This window comes from Takifugu flavidus, chromosome 3, assembly GCF_003711565.1.
Source record: "Takifugu flavidus isolate HTHZ2018 chromosome 3, ASM371156v2, whole genome shotgun sequence".
In the NCBI taxonomy this organism is placed as follows: domain Eukaryota; kingdom Metazoa; phylum Chordata; class Actinopteri; order Tetraodontiformes; family Tetraodontidae; genus Takifugu; species Takifugu flavidus.
In genome coordinates this window covers 7,754,588-7,780,219 of record NC_079522.1, presented here as the reverse complement: position 1 = coordinate 7,780,219, position 25,632 = coordinate 7,754,588, and the positions used below count along the sequence as shown (strand labels likewise).

At 39.6% G+C, this 25,632-nt stretch overlaps 1 protein-coding gene across 8 annotated transcripts in view; it reads right to left on the bottom strand.

Annotated features, from left to right (window-relative positions):
- nrxn2b (neurexin 2b) overlaps positions 1 to 25,632 on the bottom strand; it is a 460,093-nt gene that overhangs the window by 418,129 nt on the left and 16,332 nt on the right. Inside the window, exon 1 of one of the 8 annotated variants that reach the window (XM_057026458.1) lies at positions 919 to 1,089. The exons of the other annotated variants lie outside the window; for them this stretch is intronic. The gene's annotated coding sequence lies outside the window, so the exon portion shown is untranslated. Of the gene's footprint in view, positions 1 to 918; positions 1,090 to 25,632 lie in introns of those variants that run through there. 8 annotated transcript variants of the gene reach the window in all.

Here is a 25,632-nt window from a genome sequence, read left to right as displayed (position 1 = left end):
GATGGTTAGGGGTGGAGGCTCGAATAGTGGCTTGTTGCAGTATTGATTGTGGAACCTTAATTGTCAAGTTCGTTGCATCAGTACAATTATTTTACTGCTCCAGAGAAAGTACATACAGCCAATGACAGGGATCAAGAGAACGAAGCTAAAAAGGTAAAAAAAAAAAAAAAAACAGGAATGGCAAATGAACAAAAAAATATGAACAGGTTCCCTAAATGCTAGTGCAAACAAATGTTAGAATGGATTAACATTCAATTTTTTTTGTTTTTAAGTTAGCCAAACCAGATCAGCAAGTTGGCACTGTACTTGCTTATCCTCTAAGATTTTGCAAGTTTATCTGACATCTCGTGTGAAAGTGGTTACTATAACCTTAATTTCTGATGCTTTGCCTTTAAAAACAGTTAAGATCTGAAAACCCTATATTATGTCCTGAGCCTTAGGATACATTTAAGAGAAAATTAGAGTAATGGACTGTATCAAATGCTGCAGTCAAGATCTTATCACCTTAGATGAGATGAAATAAAGATAAAAGAAGCAAACGCATCTTCATTCCATGTAATTCACTTCAATTCAGCACTAAATGAGCAGCAACCAGGAAAAGCTCCCTTTTAACAGTAGGAACCCCTGAGCAGGGCCTTATTACCTTAGGGGCCAAAATTTACTCATCTAAATATCATGCCTCTTATGTTTATTGTCAAAGAAATAATGAGAAAAAAATGAGGTAACATTCTCCCTTGATGTTTGGAATCATGGTGTTTGTTTGTGGATGCAGTAATGGAAGCTAATACTACTAATACAATGTGTTAGTAACACCACTGTTGTTAAACCTTCTCTCTTCTCCACAGCAGACTAAGGGGTATTTTCTTAGTTCTTTTTTTGGTCGTTTTTTTGTTTTTGGTTGTTCGGATGTTAGCTCACCTGTGTCCCCCGCTGATCTCCTTGTTCCAGCTCAGTCCTCTCCCCCCTCTTGCTCCTGCTGTTTTCCTCTCCTCATCCTTCCAAAGGAATGCGCGCGTAATGAGGCCTTTGTGTTTGTACAGTGAGCCGGCGCCGGTTCAAAATTGAATTGGATGTTCTCGCCATGCTTTCGCTCCTCTTACTCTCCAGCATCCCCGCACACACTGTGCCTTGTCCATTATCTCCAACATCCCCGTCACAATCCTCCCTATTGTGCCCATCAATACGAAGGCTGTTGTTTTGACAGCATGCAGCTGTTCCACGTACAAAAGGAGTCCCTGTCTCTGTATGCATTATTTGGTGTACGTATAGAAAAACGTTTTTTTTTCTGGCCACTATATGATGCCGATGTCAATATAGTGCTAATGCAAAAAGTCAAGCATAAGAAATAAAAATCATAAAATAATGGCAGCTCAACACCTGCATTTTTCCCCTAATACTCCAATGAATTTGTGCATTTTTTTTATTTCTTTTGCATCTATGACTGTGTAAAAACTAATTACAAAACATGGAACTGCCGTAGTCACAACTTCTGCGGAAATCAAAACCACGCAAGTCCAAAACCAACAATTTTTTCTTGATCTATTAGCTCCCACATTAGCAAGACTAGCACAAACGACAGTGTAGGAAATCGTGCTGAACGTTTTGAAAAATAAGTGGAAGTTTGAGTTCTAAGTGACCAAATGCGAAAGAATTTGAATGGGTCGTTGTTATTGCATTGAAATGTCAGTGACGATGATTTCCTTATATTGCACCAGCCCAAGGTCACCTCGTTTCATCCTGAATAAAAACTATTGATAAAAATAAGAAAAGCAAATTTGAACATGCCACCGTGTGAATGGACATGACAACCATGGATACTGTTGTTGCCACCCGCTACTTTTGTTTGCTTCGTAATGCAAGCACGACTGCAGTTCTCAGAAGGAACAGGATTGATCAGAAATGGGTGAGCATAAAATGTTTTTTCTAAGAATTTCATTTTTACAGTCGCAGCCAAAGAATAATTAAGAGAAGAACTATTTAGCACACTAAGAAGCAGCCTGATGCACTTTGTCATCCACTTTATCGTTAATCTACGGCACTTAAATGGATCAACCAACGCCGAGTCTGTCAAAACGTGAAAATTGCCGTCAAGGACCTTGACCTTGGCAAATCACTATGCACTCACTGGGAATATGAATACCATGACGGGACAGGGAGCACAACATCTCACAAAAGCATGCATGGCGTCAGCACAATCAGCACATCTGAGGGAAAATGGATGTTGAGAGGAAGAGGACTGACATGTGATAACAATCATCTGGGAGCTTCTCTTTAACCTCGATGAAGAGGAAGATGTCATTGGCAGAAACGGAAAAAGATGTCATTGGTAGGCAAAACGGAAAAAATACAGAGGGGTGACAAAGAAGGAACAGGGGATTTGCCAATGAGATTTAATTGTGCCTCTAAAATAAACTGTCATCAAGAAAGCTGTGAAGGGCCTTTATTTGTCATGAAGGGAACTGTTTGTGTACAGACCTTTAGGGAGCCGTGTTAACTAGTAAGGACGTAAGGTCGTGAAGGCAGGTAAAGGTTCACACATTATAGGCTTTTATATGAAAACTCTCGCCTTCCTTACCCGTCATGTGTCTTTTCACAACCAGTGCTGACAATGTGACATCATTTGAACCCTGAAGCACTGGCGACTATGCTAGTCAGTCTCTCTCTCAAAAAAGGACATATTATTTGATGTTCATTAGGAGTCATTCATATTCCAAATGTCACTTCAGATGAAAAAGCTAGTAGTAATGCATTGGAAATAAAAAATAAAAATATATATACATACATACATACACACACACACACACACATATGAATATAACCTGCCACTAGAGAATGGGATTGAGCGGTATGGTCAGCAATTATTCTGGGTTTTTTTTTGTCATATACCTCAGCGGGTTTCCAGCGAAACAAGCTGGGGCAGGAAATTTAACAACTCAAATTCTCAAATTCTTGAGGGGTTTTGTCCTGCACTGAAGGATGCAGATCAGTAGAACAAATCTGAAACTGTTATTTTAGTTTTACAGGCACTGTGAATTAGCGCCCTACTGACAAATAAATAAAAAGAGGCTCAAAGATGAAAGTCAATAATACTACAAAAAAAGACTTTGAACAAAAAATCCATAGACATTCATTTGTCTTCCGAGAGAAGTGCAGTCTTTAAACACTACTTCGAAATCGTTTTCTAAAGATAAATCAATTTTCATAATATGGAGACTTTTCTTTTAATTCATTGATTGTTGTTATTTATCATTCGTAATGTTGACAGTTGTATTTACCGAGGCAGAACTATGGCAGTATTTTCATTTTTTTCTCCCCAAAAAAACATTGTTGTATAGACAATGGCTGTTGCATTCAAATGGAGAACAATGGATTCATTCTTCAGGTAAACTATACTTACTGCAAAGAAATTCATTATTAAACAGTCTGGTTTGTTGACTGTTTTCTTGGCTTTTTCTTTTTGTCTACAATGAGCTTGTGTTGCATAGCTGCTGAAGACACCCCCCCCCCACCACCACTTCTCCGTATTAATCTACAGGTATTGCTGACTCTGGCCCCACTGGCACAAATAATTTGCGTGCATGATGTATTCATTTGTTCCTTTCAACTTTCTTTTTAATGTCTATCAGCACCAGTTTTTGAGGAAGAAATTAACATTGTCAAGGTCATATTGCAGTTGTGTGTGTGCAATCACTTTTACTGTAGGTCAAACCTCATATGTACTTATGCATTTCAATAAAATGAAGCTTTTAGGAAGTTATTTTTTGCTGCAGAGAATATAATTCTCTCTGATTTAATCTTGACAACAGAGATGTTGCAATTCACAGAGAGTGAAATGAAACAAAGGGTCTTACACAGACTCAAGCAAAAACATGACAAAAATGAAAAATAATCTCAAGGAACAAAGCAGTTTGCATTAATTTGTAGTTTTAAACTTCTGTGTGCTGACAATTATATCATTGCTTTGTAAGTTGCAAACATTCAGGGAAATAATTATGCAAACTGATGATATAATCTGGAAGAAGAAAAAAATTGGCATATAAATACAGAAATTTGCATACATTGTGAATAAATGACTTCAGATCAGGATGCCATGACAACTCGGTAATGAAATACAAAATTATGCTACCGTATTACCAACCCTGATTAAGTGTGACCTTATTTGTGACAAAGACTGGGCTGAAAATAGTCTCCCTGCAAAATATTGCCTTGTTTCCGGCTTCAGTATAGCTAGCTAAACTTGATCTGGCACTTTTTCGTCCTACAGAAAGTTACATATTGCCGATTGTATTTAATTTCTTTACAAAAGAAAACTTGTACAACATTTCAGGATTTTTTCTCCTACAAATAAAATGGTATAAGTTCAACTTTCCAGCACAACTTTCCACCTTACTTGTATTTAATACTATTGAAATGATTATTGTAGTCAATGTGCGTACTTCTCGGTTCCTGTGTTCTCACCTACAGCTCTAAGTTTGCAACCTGCCACACTTCAAACTTCCTGGTCACGTAACTGTGCATCAGACGCAACTTATGTGGACTTGGGAGAGTGCATTATCCCAAAACATATTTCAACAACCTTGATTCTGACTACTTTTACCTATAAAGTGGAATCGCAGGTGAATGCATTTGCCTGGGACTGGGTATCTGACCCTTGGCCGTGGGACAATTCTGCACTGCTGTTCATCATCTATGATAATTCTGTAGTTCCAGTTATTATCCTAGACAGACCAATTATCATACTTAGGGGGTCGTCTAATCGTTAGGTCACATCTTAGTTATGCTGCTATAGGCCGAGGCTGCCGGGGTCCAGAAACATGATCACCTGACAGGCCTCTGTCACCCCATTGGGTCATGGTTTCCTCTCCTCTCCTAGTAAAACCTGGAGAGGAGAGGAGAGGACCTATCGACATTTGACCCCGCTGACCCACTCAACTAAACTCTACCGGCAGTTTATTTTAATTAATATAATGTATTTCTATGCTCTACCTATTCTCTCCTCTACCTGTCCTCCCCCTTCTCCTCTCTCTACCCAGCCGGCCATCACCAGGAGGGTCCCTCTATATGAGCCCGGTCCTGCTCAAGGTTTCTTCCTGTTAAAGGGGAGTTTTTCCGTGCCACTGTTGCTTGGATTCTGTAAAGTGCCTAGAAACAATTTTGATTGTAACAGACACTATATAAATAAAGACTGATTGATTGATTGATTGATTGATTGATTGATTGATTAAATAATTATCAGAGGCAAAAAATTGATGAGCAACAACCGGAAAACACCACAAGTAACATGCATGAGGACACCACAAGAGGGAATGATGTTAGTCTTGGAATTATTTTTACTGGAAAAATACCAAAAAAAAGCTTCAGCAGGTCAGCCATGCTTGTTTTTATTTATGCCTGTTTCCTCATTCCTCAGTCAGCTCGCTTTTCGATTGGCTACATTCCATTCCACTTCACAACTCACAGAGCCCTGACTCAGGATTTCTCCACAGGAAAATACTTTTGGAAGTAAATGTTGAACAATTTTAATATTTACGATTGTCGATTAGACCACAGGACAATCTAACTGTTGTCAGACAAAAGATCATTTGTCGTTTCTGGTTGGGGAGGGCGGGTTGCCTGCTTTAGACACAATGAGAGATGCTACATACCAGTAGCAGCATTATGATCATCTAATCTGCATGTAGATTTAGTTAAACTTTGAATAATGCATGGAAATTACACTGCTAAACAGCTAATGCTAATAGCGAGGTCAATATTTCCTAGTAGGACACAGGTCCCTCATTTGTAAATATCTACTGGTGCTGGTTTTAAGTACAAAGCCATTTATGCAAGCATACTTTGGGAAACTTGAAATATTCATAACAGCAAAAGAAGAGCAAGGCAATTTTATCAGCAGCTTCAGTCGCCGACAGAGTGAGAGCGTCAATCGATTGATGACTACCTTTAAATCTGATGGACTCCATTAAATATTAAAAGAGATGTCATAACGAGGTAAAGTGGCCAGACTGGAGTTCATGATAGGAAACTATAAAGCTATGTATAGCCTGTCAGCCCTGGCATTAATGTAGGCTTAAATTAACAGTGGATTTTTGAGTGCTTTGAGCAGTGTCTGTACCTCCAAGTGCTCCTTTGGACTTTGTCACAATGTGTCCTGTATGTAACAGATGCATTGCTAATTTTAAGTATGGCTGCCATTACGACAGTAAATACTGTGGTAAAAACTCCCAATTAGACTAAACAAAGACAGGCTTGATTATACAGAAACTAAAGTTAGCTTTGTTAGTGTTGGGAATATTTCCTGGATCCTTTGTGGTAAAGTAGAAACAATCTACTTAAAATGTCTTCCGATCTTATGATACAATTGGCATCTATTGACAAACTGATAACGGAGAAATTCTAAGGTTTTTTCCGACATAGTGTGGATTCAATTTAAGAAGTCCAAGCTTCAGAGTCACATTTCTATATGTTAACCTATAAAAGCTAAATTTAACCCATCTCTGATTTCAAGAAGAGTTGGTGTAGCCTTTCAGTTATCTTTGTTGGACTATGACATGTTGTTGTTTTCTCCACAGCTAACAGCTCAAGAACCTTATTTTAAAACCAACTTTTATGGCTTTTTCTATCTAGACTTCTGACCTCCTGACCTTGTCACACTTAGCATATAGCTTAGTATATAGAGGTAGTGGTTGTCATAGTGTTTTTTGAGTAACATATGAGACAACCATAAACACTCACACTCACGTCTAAAATAAATAGTCTTTGACCGTGACGGGAAGTTGGAATAGTCAGAATGAATCAAAATAGACACCAGACAGACCCACAAGCTCCTTACAGAAAAGTTGCCAGCCCTGGAGCAATTCAAACCCAGGACCTTTTTGCTGTTTGGCAAAAGCACTAGCCACTGCACTGCGGTGCCGCTCGATCTGCATAATAACGCTGCATATTTAGCTGTTCCAAGCAGCTTTAAGTTTGCCTCTGTGGCCCCTAAGGATATACCAGCTGCTGCTTGGAAAGGGCTAACTGTAGATAACCTTAGCTCATCACCTTAGCTGCCTTCATTTTAGTTAGATTCTGTTTTATATACAAAGCCTGTGTTTCAGTGTCTATGTGTAGCTGCAGTAATTGTATTTCAACAAAGTCTACCTTATTTACTCTATGCGGTGGATTTTTAATCCCACCCTGTTTCTGTTTCTGCTTAGTATTCCAATCTGTGATTGCAGCTGGACGTTCCTTCGAACTAAGTAAAATATAAGATTCATAGATTTGTACGCTTTTAGAATTTGATTTACTAATTACTAAGGAGCCAGCACAGACCACAGGGTTCATTTATTTAACTTGTTATTACTTGTTTAAAAACGGAGACAGGATGAATTGTAACTTTTCAGGGTTTGTGTTTTTATCCCAAAAGATGAGAAAAATATTTTACGCGCCTCAAAAACAAGCTTTTTCCAACATAACGAGAAGATTGTGATCTATTAGTTGAGGTAGAAAATGTTCTTTTCCATCAAGAAAATGTACACATAAACAACACAACGAGGCTTCCTCTCTTAAATCAGATTAAACAAGAGCCAAATAGAGGTTGCAGATAACAATGTTAGGTTATGTTCACCTCAGGGTCACTTTGTTATAAACACAAACACACACAAATACATTTTATTACACATGTCAGCCTTGCTACTTCTGCCTCCTTTGAAAATCCTGAAAAAAAATACTAAAATAATAAATACTAATACTAAAATACTAGTAACTACTAGCAGTTGACTCAAGAGACAATCACATCATTGACACTTCAGGCGTTGGTGAAGATTCTGGATTGTTTTCTTGGAGTTGCAAATGTTAAAGGTGGATAAATACCAGAAATGAGATGATAGATGTTGCTCATGTTCTCACCATCTGTGCTGCCACCACAAGACTTGCTGTGGTTAATTAAACAGTGGGCAGCCAGCAGGTTGAGGCAAAGGCTTCCTTTTAATGAGAGAAGAGCCTGGTCCAGCAATTACAGCTTTAATTAAAACCAGGGAGGATGCCAGGAGCCATCAGCCATTAAAAGCAAAGTTTATGTTCCTGGAAAAATGTCTTCATGACGTGTCTTTTGAGGTGAAGATTGTGACGAGTGGTGACTGGACGAAAGGCCCTTTGCAAAGGCCTCTTTATGAGGAGCAAGATCATGTAAGTCAATTGGTCACCAAAACTCCCTTCTTTATGTTAGTCAATTGTTCAGTCTTGTCTATTTGATTTTTCTATTTATTTATTTTTTTGCATAAACACACACACAAATCAATTCAATTATCACGACCATGGTGGTACCAGTTTGTGTTGTTAACCCAGCAGATGGTGCTGAGAAGATCAACAGGCGCTACTTTTTATAGGAAGGGCAGGGCAAACACTGGCAGGTTTTGACGAAAGCTGCTTCCAAACCGTCATCGGCCTCCATTGCAGCTAATAATTGTGGCGCATAATTTGATTGCATCAATTGCATTTCATACGCAAGTACATATTTTTTTAGCAGGAAAAGAAAGTGGTTTGGACATGTAGTTTAAACAACACTGAGATGGTCAATATGTTTACTTAAAGTAGTCCATCTTGTTCCAACAAATGACTAATATCATCTCATTTTGACAGCTTTAATATAAGGGGAGCGATATTACGAAGAGCTGTGTGATGACACATACTAGCAAATAAAAGAGGAAATACCAAAGCAGCAAAAAGGTGTCTTTGCGATTGAGAGAAAAATGTGCAAAATTCATAACACTAGATTGCTGTTTATGCTTAAACTGAGAAAGAATGACTAAGAATTCAGTTGAGCAGGTGGTGATTTACATTTCAACTTGACGTTCCGCATCTTTTAAAAATATTAACCCAGTGAAAACTGAGTTCACACCAAACAAACAGCCCCTGTGCTCCCGGTTATCCCCAACTGTGATGAAGACGATGAACACGGAGTCATGAGAACTTTGGTAGAAGCCATTCGGCTCGGGCAGGGTCTGAGGTATTTAAGAATACAAAACAGAATTAGAGCTGGGGCAGACTTCTTCAAACACATGTGGTCTTGGTCCAGTAAGTGTAATACAGGTGGCCCCTTCCCACGTCGACTATCTTCTCCTCGGGAAAAAAACAAAACTATTTTATGTTGAAAGCACCAATGGTAACAAACATGATTTTTTAAATGTTCCCAGCTGTCTTCAACTGATGCAACCCAGTACTGCTGCTTCCCCCCTCTTCTTTAAAGAATTTTAGGTCACTTCTGCACCTTAAGGAGGTGGTTGTTAGGCCCCTGCCTGTGAGCTGATCTTTTTCCTTCTGCAGACACTCTTTCCCTTACTGAGTGTACATTGTACCTCTCTCATGTACTCTGCACCACACTAGATTCCCCTCAGAAGATACGGCTCTGTAAACAAGAGGCTGGTATATTGGTATTCCCCTTGAGTGCTGCTAGTGTGTCCATCTTATCAAAAAGATCCCTTAGATTTTTACAGGTTTATAGGGTCTTCCTGACATGGGTCATATCTCTGCTTTAAACCCCTAACCTCACCAAGGAAATTGGGTTTCTTGCTGTTTAGCACCACTGTGCTTTGAATTGTTATCAATCGATACCAGTGTAGGCCTTTGCTAAGCATGGAGCCCCCAAAAAAGAGTACAAGGCCAATTCACCAACCAAAAACAGTGCTTGCGACAGGTTGGCTTGGACATTTTCTCACACGTTTAGGAACTTTTTATAACATTACCTTGACCATGAATTCTTAATGATGGACTTATATCATAAATACCTTCTCAGCAAGCTTTTGGAGGGAAGTTGGTGTGTTTATTAACAGTCCAAAAGTGCCACTTTGGACCAGCGGTGTTAGTCAAATGAATCAGATAAATTCACTTCAATTAGGACATTGTCGGAAAAGAAGTCCTCTTCTTTTTACTGTTTGAGGTGTGTTTCTGATTTCTTCCTCAGCCCTGATCTCTTCTCACATTTTATGATGTGACCAACACTACTACTACCAACACAAATTGACATATTGGGCACCCCTGGGGTATGATACACAGTTGATAGGTCGACTTTTGCAAGTGAGATGTCCAAACGACAACCTTCTCTTGATGTGCATTTTTTGCCAAGCTAGGAGAAGGCTCACGTGTATTTGCACAGTTCTTCAGCTCCATATGCTTTTCCTCTCCCACAGGCCTTCCCTCCTTCCCCATAAACTCTTGGTAAACATTTATCGTCCATACTCTGACTAACTTAAACACATTCAGATTCTCAAATATCTTGTCTCCCACAGTCAGGTTTCCTTACCTAGATCAAGCTATCGCATTCCATTTATCTTTTCCCACATCTGTCAGATTACAAGAGTGAAAGTAGACAAAAAGTACATTATCAAAGTGAAAAATTAATAAAAGGTGAATAAGTATGGCATGTCTTGGGTAATCTCCAGTTTACTTTGCACTCTGTCAATGAGGCCCGTTTCTGTTTGACCTCGTGTCAGTGATTTACAAGTAAGAGGGAGGGTCTGCAAATTTGGGTGAACATCACCCACCCACACATTAATAAACCTATCGATAAAATGGCCTCCACCTAGCGATACTTTCCATCTAAATGCAAAGTACAGCTTTAGATGCACCTTTGAGGGTGCACTCAAAATCTTGATTAATGACTGCCAAAGAGATTTATGCCCCCCGCTTTCTCCTGTGCACTAGCACTGACCCACTTCCAACTTTCCAATTTAATCTGAGGTTGTTTGGAAATTTACCCCCAATCAAACCTCTGATAAGTACCCAGAGAAGAAGCAGGTATTTCTCTGCTCTGACATAAATCACCGCATAATCCCATAATCCCTTAACAAAAGATGAAAAGGCCGGCTGTGGCGGAGGCCTTTAAGTTCACAGTCGATTATTCATCCTCCACCCAAAAAGAAAAATGAGGTTGTAATTTAAGGACAGAAATCCACAATGTCCAAAGATGATGTCAAAAGCATTTTCATCAGGAGTGCTTGTATCTTTCCTGATCCTCCTGTAACATTAACGTTTGATGTAACATGATTTATGTTTCATCTGAATCCAAATCCTACATTTTATAAACTGCTCGAATGACTTTGTCTTCAGAGATATTTTTGAGCCATTAAACGATAACCACAAACACAAAGTAAACCCAAACAGCAAATGAAATGCTGCACCATAATTACATTATGCTGCATAATGTAGCAAAGAAATGAGAAAAAAGAGCTAGCTTTCTGCTAGCCTGTCTCTGTGAGTAAATGTAATGTAATGCTGTTGCTCGGATGCAAACAACTTAAACAGTAAGATTAACTAGTGTGGCGTTCATGCATGTATGTGTGCATTTGCACTATTTTAGATCACACAAGTACACTCTAAGTATGAATTTCACTTGTCTGGCTGAGTAAGCAGAAAGCAGAGCAACAACTTGTAATTGAAGGCACTTGTTCATTCATCGCACTAAATATTAAACATTACAGATAAAACTGCAGCTGCAGAAACTTTTGTCTTATATGCAGTAAAAAAACAGAGGTCTCATTTTGGAGTATATTGTCTATACCAATTCCCCACTTTCAATTTATTTTGCCTGCAGCTAATGTCATTTTGCCATTATCCAATTTTCTATTTAGATTCTTTCCAAGAGAGAATTTTATTTATTCTGCTAAAGATGCTATCTAACTTCAAAAAAATAGAGAAGGTATTTAAATAGCAATATTATATTTTTACTCCAGGACTGAAATACTAAGTAAAACTCTATGTGGCCATTAAAATCTAATGCTAGCTCATGAAAACCTCCTAAGCCACACAAAAGTACTCCCAAAAGCATGTTAAGGACTATTTCTACAATCCCAAGCCATATGTTGTCAGCTTCATCAACATGATGAAGCTGAGAAGAATGTGATTTCACAGTTTATTTCACAGACTTATAACAGTAATGCTAAAAATATCACTCCTTCGCACCCGGAAAAAAATAATTTATTTTGTGCCAAAGCCGCCCACGTGCCCAGCTAGATTTAAGCAAAACATCCTGTTTATTCCACAAGCAAAAACATGTGTGTGTTTTTTTGTGAAAAGCAAACTCCAGCGCTAAAATAGATATTCTGAAGATGCAAAGAGGTTCAACTGTGCAGCTGCCTTTCAGTCGGTGCCTGGGGATGGGGGGGTTGATAAGGACTGCTCTGAGACCTGTGACCCCCAGATGCTCTGCCTTATTCTGGTTAGAGCGAGCATTCGAGGGATGGCCGCTCCGGTCATGAATTATTCTGCATCCACGCTTCCCAGAATACCTGTGGTGGGCTCTGTGGAGACAGAGTCAAGGGGCCTTGACTGACAAAGCCTTTGATCCTACAACAGCCACAGAGTCTATGATCATCTCTGAGGGGGAAGCGAAGACAAAACCCCTTGACATTTTCTTCCTGTGAGTTCTCTTTCAGGTACTCAGTTAAGCTGTCCGCATTTAATCCAGCGGGTTACCTCCTATTGCTGGGCTATCTTACAATTTACATACATGAATAAACACTGAGCATTTTATATATTTATCCCATTGCTGTTCAGAATGTTGCAATTATGTAGGGTACTGTGTTACTTCCTGTTACTGTCTTCCTTTGTTTCTGCTTGTTGCTGCCATATCATTGGCAGAGTTTGGCTCATCCTGGTTCCTCCTCGTACTTCTCGACTTTACCAATAGTACCCTCTGCTTCTCCTTTCTAATGTTTGCAATGTTTATTTCCTTGACCTCCTTCAGTGATAACGATAAGTGCTTGCGCAAGCTCTCTAACCGTACCATGCTCAATCCCGGTTTTTGCCAAAGGGCCAGATTGTTTAGGTAGTTTGAGCCCAACTGCAGGCATTTCAATCTTCCCCGAAATGGCACTGTTGGAAGGAATGTGCTTGAGCATGGTAATGTCGGTCATTACTTGGACCAAAAAAATTGTTACAACTATGTTGGAAATTGAAAACCCCCAACAAAAGTCATTAAGGGGTCAATAGGCCATCTATTTCATCGCTAGGTTCATTGTTGTGCACTAAAACCAAAATAAAATGCTTCCCCCACCCCTTCACCTCATCTATGAACTATAATCTGCAAAATGCAAACACAGCATCATCATGTTGAGTACTCTATAAATAACTTATAGCGTTATTATGCCGAAAGCAAGAGAAGCAGGCACTTATGGCAAATAGTTTTTAGTACTTTTGAGTTTTTAGTACTCCCTCCTTATAAAAGAATACACCCGCTGGGTGTATTCTTTTATAAGGAGGGAGGGTTAAGCTCTGAGAGGGAAGAGGGGCAAATTTCAATGAAAGTACATGAACCTGTGGCCAGACTGACTAGTAAACACAGAAATCAGCACACAGAGAGGATGTCAGACAGCATTCTATACTCCAGATGGAATTATACCTGTAGATCTTCAATAAAATCTCTATCTAAAAAACATATTTTACTTATCAGTGTAATGATGAACATGTCTGATGCCTATAAGTAGAAATATGTTTGCCAGCAGGGGGGAAGTGGGGTCTTTTGTGTCTGGAACTACTGGCCCAAGTATGAGCACCCTAAGTGTATCAAATTCAATTTATTCAAAGCTTTGGAGTTGATTTTCCACACTAAACAATCTACCATAATTACACCAATTAGCCAGGCTAAGGTAGCCAGTGCAGATGAGCCTAGCGCATCTAAAGGTAACCCTCCCCCTGCAGAAATCAGTATATCTCTGGAGCTAAAACGGGAAACATAAAGGCAAAATTAAATCTACTTGGGCAAGTTTAACACTAATATGTGATGTTGCAGTCAATGTTTTAGAGGACCTTTTGGGAGGAAACATTTTCTGATTAGACATTGATTCCACTTGGGTTGGTGCTGGTCCCATCTGTAGTAATTTGCCCATTATATAAGAAGCACACCAACCATCTTTTGATGGTTTTGCATGTTCATGCATGAATAATTTTCTCACAGTATTTTTGTCTTAGTTTTAATAAACTTGGGAAACAAAGGGCTGATTAGAATGGCAAAGCCAGCAGGTGATTAACCAGAATTACCTGACAACATGGATGTAATATTTGGAAACCTGAGATCCCTCCTTCAATTTTATCTTGATGCAGCAACAATTTGGTTTTTTTGGTCATCTTGATTTTGAGATGTGGTGCTTAGATGAACTAGCCAGAGGATAGCGAGGAATCCAACAAATGACAACAATATAGGCCGATATGCAACTGTAGCAACCAGGCATTAGAAGGAAAATGGCATTTGAACAGCTGTCCACAACACATTAAAGGGCTGATTTCAAAATACTGAGCACCTTGGTAATCATTGCTATTCTATGGTAATGCTGCTCAGAAAGCAGAAAACGCAAGAGGCTCTAATTACAGCAGAAAGTTACCTTGTACCTTCCACAAGACACAAAAGAAAACATTAGTCTTCAGATTACACCACCTTTTGCTACTCAGAGTACAGTTTTGATGCAAAACTTATGCTACTTAATACAGAGGATTTCAAAGTCTGTGTCGTGGCCCCAATAGGGGACCGCCAGGAGGTCTTAAAAAATGTGAATGTATTTTTTTCAAGTATTGCTATAAAGCTATTTGCCATAAGTGCCTGCATGTCAAAACAAGATAGTTTACAGCATAATTTGCGTTGGCTTTGCAATTTGTGCTGTCATCAAGCTGCTGTGATTTTCAAACTAGCTTCTAGCTGGCTAGTGCAGGAAATTGACAGGATTTTGAAAAGAAAATGTGTAAATGAACAAACTCACAGCCATGCCCTGAGGGACTCAATGCAAAAAAAAAAAAAAAGTACTAAAAACTTATGATCAACGTAAACACGCAAATATAAGACAGCATACATTAATTATGGCTATAAAACCACACAGAGAAATAGCTAGAATTACCCATAATGGCTTATCTGCCTGAAGCCTCTCTTCAATGATTTTTTAAAACCCTTGAACGTTTAGCATCATTCAATAAAATGAAAAGTATGTAAAAACATGTACAACATTTTAGCATAATTATTGAAAGGTGAACAAAAGTCGGAAAACATTCTCTAAAAATTGATTTATTTTAGCAGTGTTGTCGGGTTTACAAAGGTGGTCTGCACCTAAAAGCTAATGCTGTTTGGGGGGACTTTGGCATGGAAAATTTCTGGATCCCCCTTCTTAATGCACCCATCTTAGTTAGGTGATGATCAGTTCACAGGTCACGATGATCCTTCTAACTTCCTCTTCCATAAGAAAAAAATAACTTCCTCAGAACTTTGTCACTTCCTTACAACCCTTTTTACCTCAGCGCAAGGAGTCTACGGCCTCACAACCATGAGAAGCTTGTGAGCAGGAAGCACCACTCCACAACAGGCGACAAGTGTGTCGAAACATACTGTTATTGAGAATGTGCATTCAATTGTGAAATCACATCCCTTGTGTCTTAGTCCTAAGACACCGTTTCACCATCTCCATTTGGTCTCCTCTCAAAGTCCACCGCTGTAATCCACCATGTGCACCATAGTCCTCCTGCGGGCACGGCAATCCTCACCTAATCTCATCTGTGAAGCAATGGGATTCTCTCGTCACGACAAACGCGGACCACCAATGGAAGCAGGGGGAACCAGTATCTCAGAGCATCCGTCACCACGTGAGAAACAGTGGACTGATTCTGAATAAAATGAAGCAGCAATGAGCATTAAACTGGGATAATTGTTTTTTTAACATATGGTTGATTGTCCCACAAAACATATGTGGGCTGATTTAAGAAGGGCTTTATACACTGTACGTGGTCTACAGATTATGTTAAAATGTTCTAACACTGATTGAAATGTTCTGGAACATGAGACTGTGATAAAAGCGTGCTGCAACATTACAGTTAGATTAAAGATTCAATATTGAGAGTGCTGTATGCACAACATCATTTTGGTAGTGACTCATAACCGCTCATTAAAGGGACAGAAAAGTTTAATGAAAAAATTATAATATCCTTTGTGAAATCAACCATAATAATGGCCCCAGGAGCTTTCCCAATTATAAATAATTTATTCCCGTAAAATAGTAAAAAGACATGCATTTGGGGGACAGAGGGATTTGACTTAAAATAACCATAGCCACCCATCTTGACTCACCCATCAAAAAACAAGCAAAACCTCTGCCATGATTTTTTTTTCATTACTCAGCACAATAAAGGCCAGAGATAAGAACAATGGATGGTTAGTTGATATAAGAGCAGGATGTGGAAGTACCAAGAGTAACATCAAATATATGTGCAATCTAAAAGTGTTGACGGTCAGTAATCTTTAAATGAATAGTTAGGTAGGTAGCTAAAGCAGCCTGTAAGGGCCAAAACTGTGCAAATGAGGGAATGGTGCAAAATTTAGTCCCATATGCAAATTGCTCATGTAAACAGCCAGTATTGTTGGTCGGAGTATCCATGAGGTGTAGCAACAGTGGGAAAGAAAGAGTTCTTAAGTCTGGAGAGCTAGAATTGCATGTTGTTATCTGATCGGATCTATCTATCTACATTTCACCTTTGGGCTGTGAATGAAGACAAAAGTGGCTCTTTCACATTACAACCCTAACATGGCATTTAAATGGGTTAAAATGTGACACATTCATTTGGGGTTTTTTTGGTTAGGGCAATTCAGAATGAGTATTAGATTTGAGTTTTTTTCCATGTAAATTAGCAAAGGAAGGAGCTCCTAAAGTAGGGGAAAAGCATAATAGTAAGATTTTTTTTTAAAAGCAAGTCAATATGCTAATTTGAGCAGATATATGCATCCAGACTGCATAAAATAAGCAGGGTCTTTGCATTTGTTAAAGCTAGCAATTCAAGAGAAGCAGACAAAAAGAGGATTTAGAGTGAGATTTTTACATGACACAGTTAATAATGCGCAGATGTGAAAAAAGTAAGAGGATAGGCCTGGAAGGTGAGATGGAGGCTGAGAGAGCACACGCTGAAGTGCTGATCCAGTGTATCTGTAGCCCCTGAGAGCTTTAAGCCTATTAGCTAATAACGAATAAGTAGATGAAAACAAGACAGAGGTGGCCTAATCAGGTCGGCTTAAGGTGGAGAGGTTTACATGGTAGAGACATGGACAAATGTAGATGGAGACCCCTTCTTCCACTCGCTTGTTTAGAAACCGGCACCCATGTCTGGTCAGAGTTTGCTCTGAAAATCCTTCTTCAATTATAGTCACGCTCCATAACAGGCAATTTTAGCTTTTCACGTTTTTCCTCGGATCACAGGCAGAACACAGAGTAACGGAGCCAAGGCCATGGTAATGGATATAAAAGTTGTTATTAATATGATTGTGTGTCACAATAATTCATCATTTCTTGCCAAAATCATTGGAAAAAAGAAGCGACAACATTTTTATTTAGATAGTGACTCAGAGCCTCATCACAAATCAGACACCTGGCATTATGAACGAATGAAAAATAAAAATGAGAATAGCCTTTGTGACATTACATATAATACTGGGCACAGGACTTATGAATTTATGAATTAGTTATTGATATCTAAAATAGTTTCAGAATGTAAATTTACCATATCTTAGGCAGCACAGTAGTTAGCACCGTCACCTCGCTGGGTTTTGATTCCAATCAGCCAAAGATGGAGTTTGCAGGTTCTCTGTGTGTCCTTGTGTTGTTTCTGGCTGGTGGCAGTTGGGTGGAGAATACCAGAATATTGTCAAAGAAGAACGCCAGGCTCACTGGACTAAAAACAGAATCCTCCCAGTTAAGCAGGCTCATTCACGTCAAAACCGAACACAGGTCCTCGAACCGCAGTATTCCTGAACACATGCACCTACTTTTTTCTGCCTCTGATTTGTTGTTACGCCAGATCTCTCAAAGGTCATGTCCCATTTGCTTCAACAGTGCATTTGCTTTCACGCTTTAAGCAAACTGCACCAGACCCACGGAAAGTTGAAGTATTTTCTCTATTTTACTATGGCACTAATTCCACTTAACATTTGGACTCAGAAGTCAAAAGTTTTAAATGGAATGCTGCCTGAGGTCGGATCTCCTGTTTGGAAAGTCGGACAATCCTCAAACCCCCTGAGCAGACATTCAAAGATGTCTCACCCCATCTGTGAGAGAGAGAGCATGTTTTGAGAGCGCATTTTGTTAATGAATCTCAACTCATGCCGTGCTAACAAGGGCTAAACAACAAGCATGAAAATAGCTTTTGTAAACAGGGCCATCTTGCTTTCTGACAACTCTGCTCATTTCCATATCATTTCCAAGATAAGTGGAAGGCCACATTAGACGGTAGCTAGCTTTCTTACAGGCAAGGAAAGTCCTGCTATTTGCGGCTATCTCAAACTACAAAGGCAGTTTACAGTACACCTGAAATGAGGGTAGAATTCTGTGCGGTGCAATTGAAAACATTTATTTTTTTTAGCATAAAAGCATAATCAAGAATTCAACTGTTTTTTTTGTTGTTTTTTTTAAAGAAGCCATTGAAAGCATCGCATGATAAAATGCCTGGTTCAGCAGAACATCGTTCTAAATTGGTACAATCTGCCAAAGTCTCCTTTTACTGTGTAAAATAAGGACAAGTCGCAACATTTTTTTTTTGGTAAAGCAAGCCTTTAAAATAGCCTTTAAAACTGACATCACTTGGACAAGAAGAGCATCACATTGCAGTTATTTTCCTGCTGAATGAGATTACTGCTATTTTCTACAGGACACTTTTCTGGCACACGGAAGACGGGCCATGGTTAATGGCAAAGTCATGGCCATTCTAGCATTCAACTTTTCACCAGCATTAAGACTTTGAAATGTACCTGATGTCCTACATCTGTACTCAACACATCGTACAAGAGAGGAAGCTCTTGTAAAAATGGTACCGTCAATGCCATCAATTCTGGCACCTTGTTATTTTCAAAATAATGCTAAACATGTTCTACTGTTTCTCAATAAGTATTCTTTCAGACAGCGTTCTTAGATGTTCTGAAATCTGCTGGAGCCACTTGTCCAGCTCGAGGATCACAGCCATAATTGCTCCATGTTATGCATTAGGTTAGAGGAGAGCAGAAGTGCTGTACAGCTACTGAAGCTGGGGGTTAATGAAAATGATGGAACGTTTGTAAGCTGATCTTCTATTGAGAAAAAAATCCTTCAGCAGGCCAATACATGGATCGATTCTTGGGTCCGTTTAGCCTCTCTGCAGGAACTTATGACATTAGAGGTTGCAGGGCATAAATCTGAGAGAAGACGGGAAGAAAGTAGCACCAAAGAAGAGTAGAAAAAGCACCAAAGAAAGTCAAAGAGAAGGCAAATTCAAGCCTATTTACTTTTCTTTCAAACCTTGGCGTTTTCCATCACCTCAATGGTATGTTCACGAAAAAAAAATCACATTTCAAAGCCAAACTAAATAGGCACGCTAGGTGGAACGAAACCATCCATCACTTTTGTAACCACTTTCACCTTAATAGGTGGGATGGCGCCTGCCTATCTCACCTGCCTTCAGGTGAAAGGCACGGTACACCTTGGAACCCACGCTAGGCATGAAGAGAACATCCTAACTTCACACAGGAAAGCCCCTGGGAACCTTCTTGATGTAAGGTAACAGCGCAGGTGAAACACATCTTAGGTAGTTAGAGAAGCTAAAAAAGACGTCGACTTAGGAAAGGTGGGAAAAAAAGTTCTTATTTCCAAGTTTAGTTTTGTTTTTCTGTGCTCACTTCCTCTTTTGAGCCCCGGTGTTGTGCGTGTAAATTTGTACAAAGAGCCAGCTCGAGCCATTTTTGGGGGGCCTAGGTGAGATCATGGTTTGATGTCAAAATAAATAAATAACAGTAACAAATAATGAAAAAACCTTAAAATGCAACTTGTCTCGACTCACTTCCTGCAAAGGCATCAATGGCCTCATCAAGCTACACCTGCTAAGAAACGTATCCATTTAAGCTGATAAAAGCACACAGACTACTAACTGCATTCAGCATAACAGACATTGTTCCCTATTTGCATGAAACTGAAAGGAGGGACATGACCTTGTAGAACTCATCCCCTGAAGAGTTTTGTTCGGTTTTTATGTGCAAGAGTGTGTGAGAGAGCAGGTTCATAAAACAAAGACCTTCTCCTATATATAAGAGAGAGCATGTTTTGAGAGCGCATTTTGTTAATGAATCTCAACTCATGCCGTGCTAACAAGGGTTAAACAACAAGCATGAAAATAGCGTTTGTAAACAGGGCCATCTTGCTTTCTGACAACTCTGCTCATTTCCATATCATTTCCAAGATAAGTGGAAGGCCACATTAGACGGTAGCTAGCTTTCTTACAGGCAAGGAAAGTCCTGCTATTTGCGGCTATCTCAAACTATGAAGGCAGTTTACAGTACACCTGAAATGAGGGTAGAATTCTGTGCGGTGCAATTGAAAAATTGAAAATCAAGAATTCAACTTTTTTTTTTTTTTTTAAAGAAGCCATTGAAAGCATCGCATGATAAAATGCCTGGTTTAGCAGAACATTTTTCTAAATTGGTACAAAACAAAGACCTTCTCAGTTGTAAGATCCACTCTGCCCAGTGATGCATGCTGCTATGTCGGCCCCTCTTGGAAAGTTTGCTTGGTAAGGACACTTTCAAGGACTCAGTGCAGATGTGTGGATACACAGAGGAGTCACAATTGGTCAAAGAAAATCTATATACGTGTAAAATAGCAACTGTTGGATTTATGCTGTCGTTTAAACACTTGTTACAAAGTCAGTTGTTCCTGTTACATCACATTCAGTCCCAGACATAAAAAATCAACCCAAATTATCGGCATTCTCAGAATCAGCAAGTCAGGTGACTAAGGAGACACTTGCAGGTCTCAAGCCTGGAACAACAGTATATATTTAACTTTTCCTAACAGCAGAACAAAGCAGTCTTTCCACTATGAAAGACTCACCCTTTCACTCTTGGTGGCAACATTTTAGTTATCTTTGTAAGCAAAATTTAACCACAGAGTAAAGGGAATTCATTAACAAACAATCACAACTATTTTACTCACCATCCTATTTACAAATACATTCTTGAACCATAATTAAAACACCAAGAGATTTCACTCCAACCCACAAGGACGCTGGAATATGTTGTAAACATAAGAGAAATTAGCCTAGCTCCCTAGATACTGCAAAACAAGGGGAAAATGAAACAAGTCTAAAGCAGCACAGTGTCCTTCTCAACAGGACCCACACAAACAAATCAAACTCAACATCTACACAACATGACGAAGTGGATATGAATGCACCAGAACGCCGGTGAAGAAGAGAACTCCGATGTTGGTCGGGCCGCAGCAGTGGCTGGTGGCTGCAACAAGCAGGCACGATATTTAAATGACAAGAAATTTAAATGTTTCATGTCTTTTTGGTTGCATTAACAATGAATAATCAACTGTTTAAACTCTAATAGGGCCTAATGTTAACTTTAAAAGAATTAGGCCTGCTGATTGCTTGCTTTTTTTCCCCTCCCCCGTTTAAATAAACCAAAACACCCCATTATGAGAACAAAAAGTTTCTCAATTATTCTTTGAATTTTTAAACATCGGCCAGAGCACCAAGCCATTCTACATCCCTGCTGACTTGGGTAAACAGCACTGATGTCATCAGCAAGATGATTGGATCAATACAAGTGCTGCAGACCATTTCTACCATTCTCTTTTCGAGATGCACGGATGTTTTTTTTGGGTTTTTTTACCATCAATCAGCTCGAAGGCTACATCGCTGTAATCGGTTCATTGTCAGGAAGGATGACAAAAGGAAACCTTAATGTCGTGTTTGAGCACAGCTCTGCTGACAGCGTCAGCCGCCATTATCAGCTTCTTCCTTTTTGAGGATATAATGAAATATGGAGCTTCAAGGTTAAATGGATATTGAAGGAAAAAGGAGTGTTTTGTTTGGATAAATGTGAGAGTACGAGATGAGAACAGCAAATTGCCTCCAGCAAATGCATTGTCTAAAATATCAAAACCCTTTTTTCTACAAACACACCAAATACAAATAATAATTTGTAGACAAGATTAATAGAAATCTAATCTGGTTTTGAAATGTGTCCATTTTCTCAGGATTACATAAACTACACAAAGTATCCGCCTTTGACTTGACTCAAAGTAATTTTTCTTAAATACAGCTTAACACTGTTACATATACAAATAGTAACCTATACAATTGCACAAAATGACATCACTGAAAATACACAATTTGAAGAATGCATGTCAAAGAAAAATGGCCATCATGGAAGGACAAGCCCCTGCATGGAATGTACCACCGACAAATTGAGGAAGTGGCTGATATCGAGAAAACATACCAGTGGCTGGAAAATGCTGGACTGAAAGACAGCACAGAGGCACTAATCATGGCCACACAAGAACAGGCCCTGAGCACCAGAGCAATAGAGGCCAGGGTCTACCATACCCCTGAGACAGTCCAGCATATCACAGCAGGGTGCAAGCTGTTGGCAGGCAAGGCATACATGGAGCGACATAACCAGGTGGCTGGTATAGTGTACAGGAACATCTGCCCTGAGTATGGGCTGGAGGTCCCAGGGTCCAGGTGGGAGACACCTGTGGGACTTCCAGATCAAGACTGACAAGATGGTGGTGGCCAATGAGCCTTACATAGTGGTGGTAGATAAATGTAGCAATCCCAAATGATAGCATCATTGTGAAGAAGGAACACAAGAACCTGGAGAAATACCAAGGGCTGAAAGAGGAGATCGAGAGAATATGGGTTATGAAGGCAACAGTGGTCCCAGTAGTGATTGGAACATTAGGGGCAGTAACACCCAACCTGAGTAGATGGCTCCAGCAGATACCAGGAACCACATCAGAGATCTCTGGCAAGAAGAGCGCAGTCCTAGGAACAGCTAAGATCCTGCGCAGAACCCTCAGACTCCCAGGCCTCTGGTAGAGGACCCGAGTCCGAAGGAAGGAGCCTCCGCCCAGGACGGCGAGGAAGAGATTTTTTTAAATATACTGTATTTATACAGACAAACATATATACACACACACACATATACACATATTATACACAAAAAAGTAAAAGCAAATTACCTTCTGACATTTAAAATTGAGGACAAATCAAAAAAACTTCACATTTATCCAGTAACGTAATGAAAAAATACGTAAGTTACTGCTACGGTTTTTAATGTCACTGCTACATATTTCAAAGAAATTCAACAAAGAAATGGCAACAGGGTAAGTTAAAAAAACAAACATGTAAAACAGACTTCATTCATTCGTGCCAGAACCTGAGGACTTCTGCTTGGAAAAAAGACACAACATTAAAGACGGAGCCACCTGAGGCAACCGTGTCGCGTACTACTTCCCCGTACTCTTTGTTGTCGTGCCGCCAGCTCAGTGTTAGCCAGCATCACAGGAGAGTGGCGCCGAGAATAAATGATGGGAGAGCTGCGTCGCCCGGGTTCATGCAGAGTGACAGCTAATGCCTTTTGAGAGAAAGAAAAGTGGCTACGGCGCCAGAGTGCGAGCAGTGAAAAGTTCAGGCATCTCATCTTGGGTTTTTGCGTCGCCCTCCCCTAGCTGTAATCTGACAGCTGGTAACACCGGCCTGCTCAGGAAGTCACGTTGCTACAATGCTGTCTTTCAGTCCTGGTCTTTTCCAGCATTTCCTCATCCAGCTACTGTCCCTGTAATCAAACTATCTATGTATATTCTATAAATGTTCCATTTTATATATTTGTGGTCTAAATATTGGAATATATCCTCATTTGTAGGTTAGTTTCTCATGTAATTAACACCTATTCTTAGGTAGGTTTGTGCATTTACCTCTATCCACAGGTATCTCCAAACCATCAGTTGCACACTGACCTGCTGACCTCTGACCCCATCCTTTTTTTCCCCTGCATCTCCAGTATAAGTAGTGTATTTGCATAGCATTTTTGACCATCAGCGGGGTCTCCCCTTTATGAAGGTTTCCAAGGTTTCTTCCTGTTTAAAGCGAGGGTTTTCCTTGCCACTGTTGCTTGTTACATGGGGCAGCTTAAACCATAGTCACAAGCCAAAAAGGGAAAAAGGGTTCATATTTATTGATCAAACTATAACAGATTCTTATAGTGTAGAACACGGAGAAAAGTTGCTCACACAAGTGTGTACACTTAAATGCAGAGGGAAAATGGACCAGTTCTTTTCTGTTAGTGGGTGAAATCGGGCAAGTGTGTGCCTCACAGAGTTTTTCTGTGCCTTGAATGCGCTGTTTGACTCCATTTAAATATGACTGCATATTTTCTTATTTATCCAGGTCACAGTTATGAGTAAAGCTCTCCACCAGGATGGCCAACCCACTCCGATGAGAGCCTAAATCCAGCATTGTTCTGGATCTGTGAGTGAGTCTGCTCGGCTTGTTTGCAGCAAAAACTCTTGTCTCAGAGGTGTAAATCTGCTGGGGATAAGTATCACCACGCACAGGAGCAGGATAAGGAAGCTGAGATTCAGATTCAGTCAGAGCCGAGACCATCTACACCCATACGCTGGGAAAACTGTCTCGGGTCCTGGAGCAAGTGAATGTTTAAAGAGGAGGAAAAAAGCTAAATAATGCAAAAATTCATTAAAAAGTCAGATGCTCTGACAGAAAGTAAAATAGGATCTGACAGCCAGAACTTCATGTCCTACTACCTTAAAAAGACATAGGCCAATGCTCTCCATAACTGGGAGCACTGGGTGTTACGAAAGAACGAGTTTTACACATATTAAGATTGACACGAGTTAACCCAAATAACCACTGAGGTTCGATGTTAATATCCGAGGGCATTCAGGAATTTTTTTGAACAGGAATTTATTGCAACTGTTGATGTCCTTCACATGTCCTTCACATTCTCATAATTTTGTTTGTATAGCATCTTTTACAATCATAATTGTCTCTCGGTGCTTTACAGAGCCATACTCCATAAAATCCAGACATTACCGCCTCCCCTAAAATTTTGGTAGGTTCTCTTTTGCTCCTTTTTCCAAATGGTCAAAATACAAATGAAGTAAAGCTTGTAGAAATGTGATCAACGCTGCACGTGTTCCACCAGTCAGTATTCTTCAGCCCCCAGCTCCACCTCTTAAGAATTCTGGGGAATCTGAACCTTCCTATCAACTAAGTGTTGAAGAACATATAGAGACTTTTAAAGGCTACATGCCTTTTTTTCCATAAAATATATTAGACATCTGTGAATGAATGATATTGTCTGGCAAATCTGGTGATCAGCATCAACCTTTATAATCAGAACTCTGTTAAACATTTAGCACTGAAATTGCAATTTGACTGTATTAGATCAGATATTACACTGTGCATAATATCTGATAAGAAAATGATTTTATTTGCTTTATTTCTTTTTGGTGTGTAATTTCACTGGCCCTGTCTCATGTCGGTCACAAAACACAGCTCATTGGGCAACTTTGAGTGCATTAAGACTGATTACACAACTTGTTGGTTTTACAGGCTAAGTGAAGTTTCTAGCTCAGAGTCATTGGACAATTGATTCACCTTACATCCCACAAAAGGACAAAACAACCTGGTGCATGTCCACATATGTTCAAGGCAAAAGACACCATTTCCGTGCAACTATATTATTTAGCTTGCTAATAACTTTTTAAAAAGGTGCATATACATTTCTGCTCTAAATCACCATCTTTTACACAGATGCCAGAGGGGAAACTACTTTTCCTCTAGCATATACTTAAATTTATT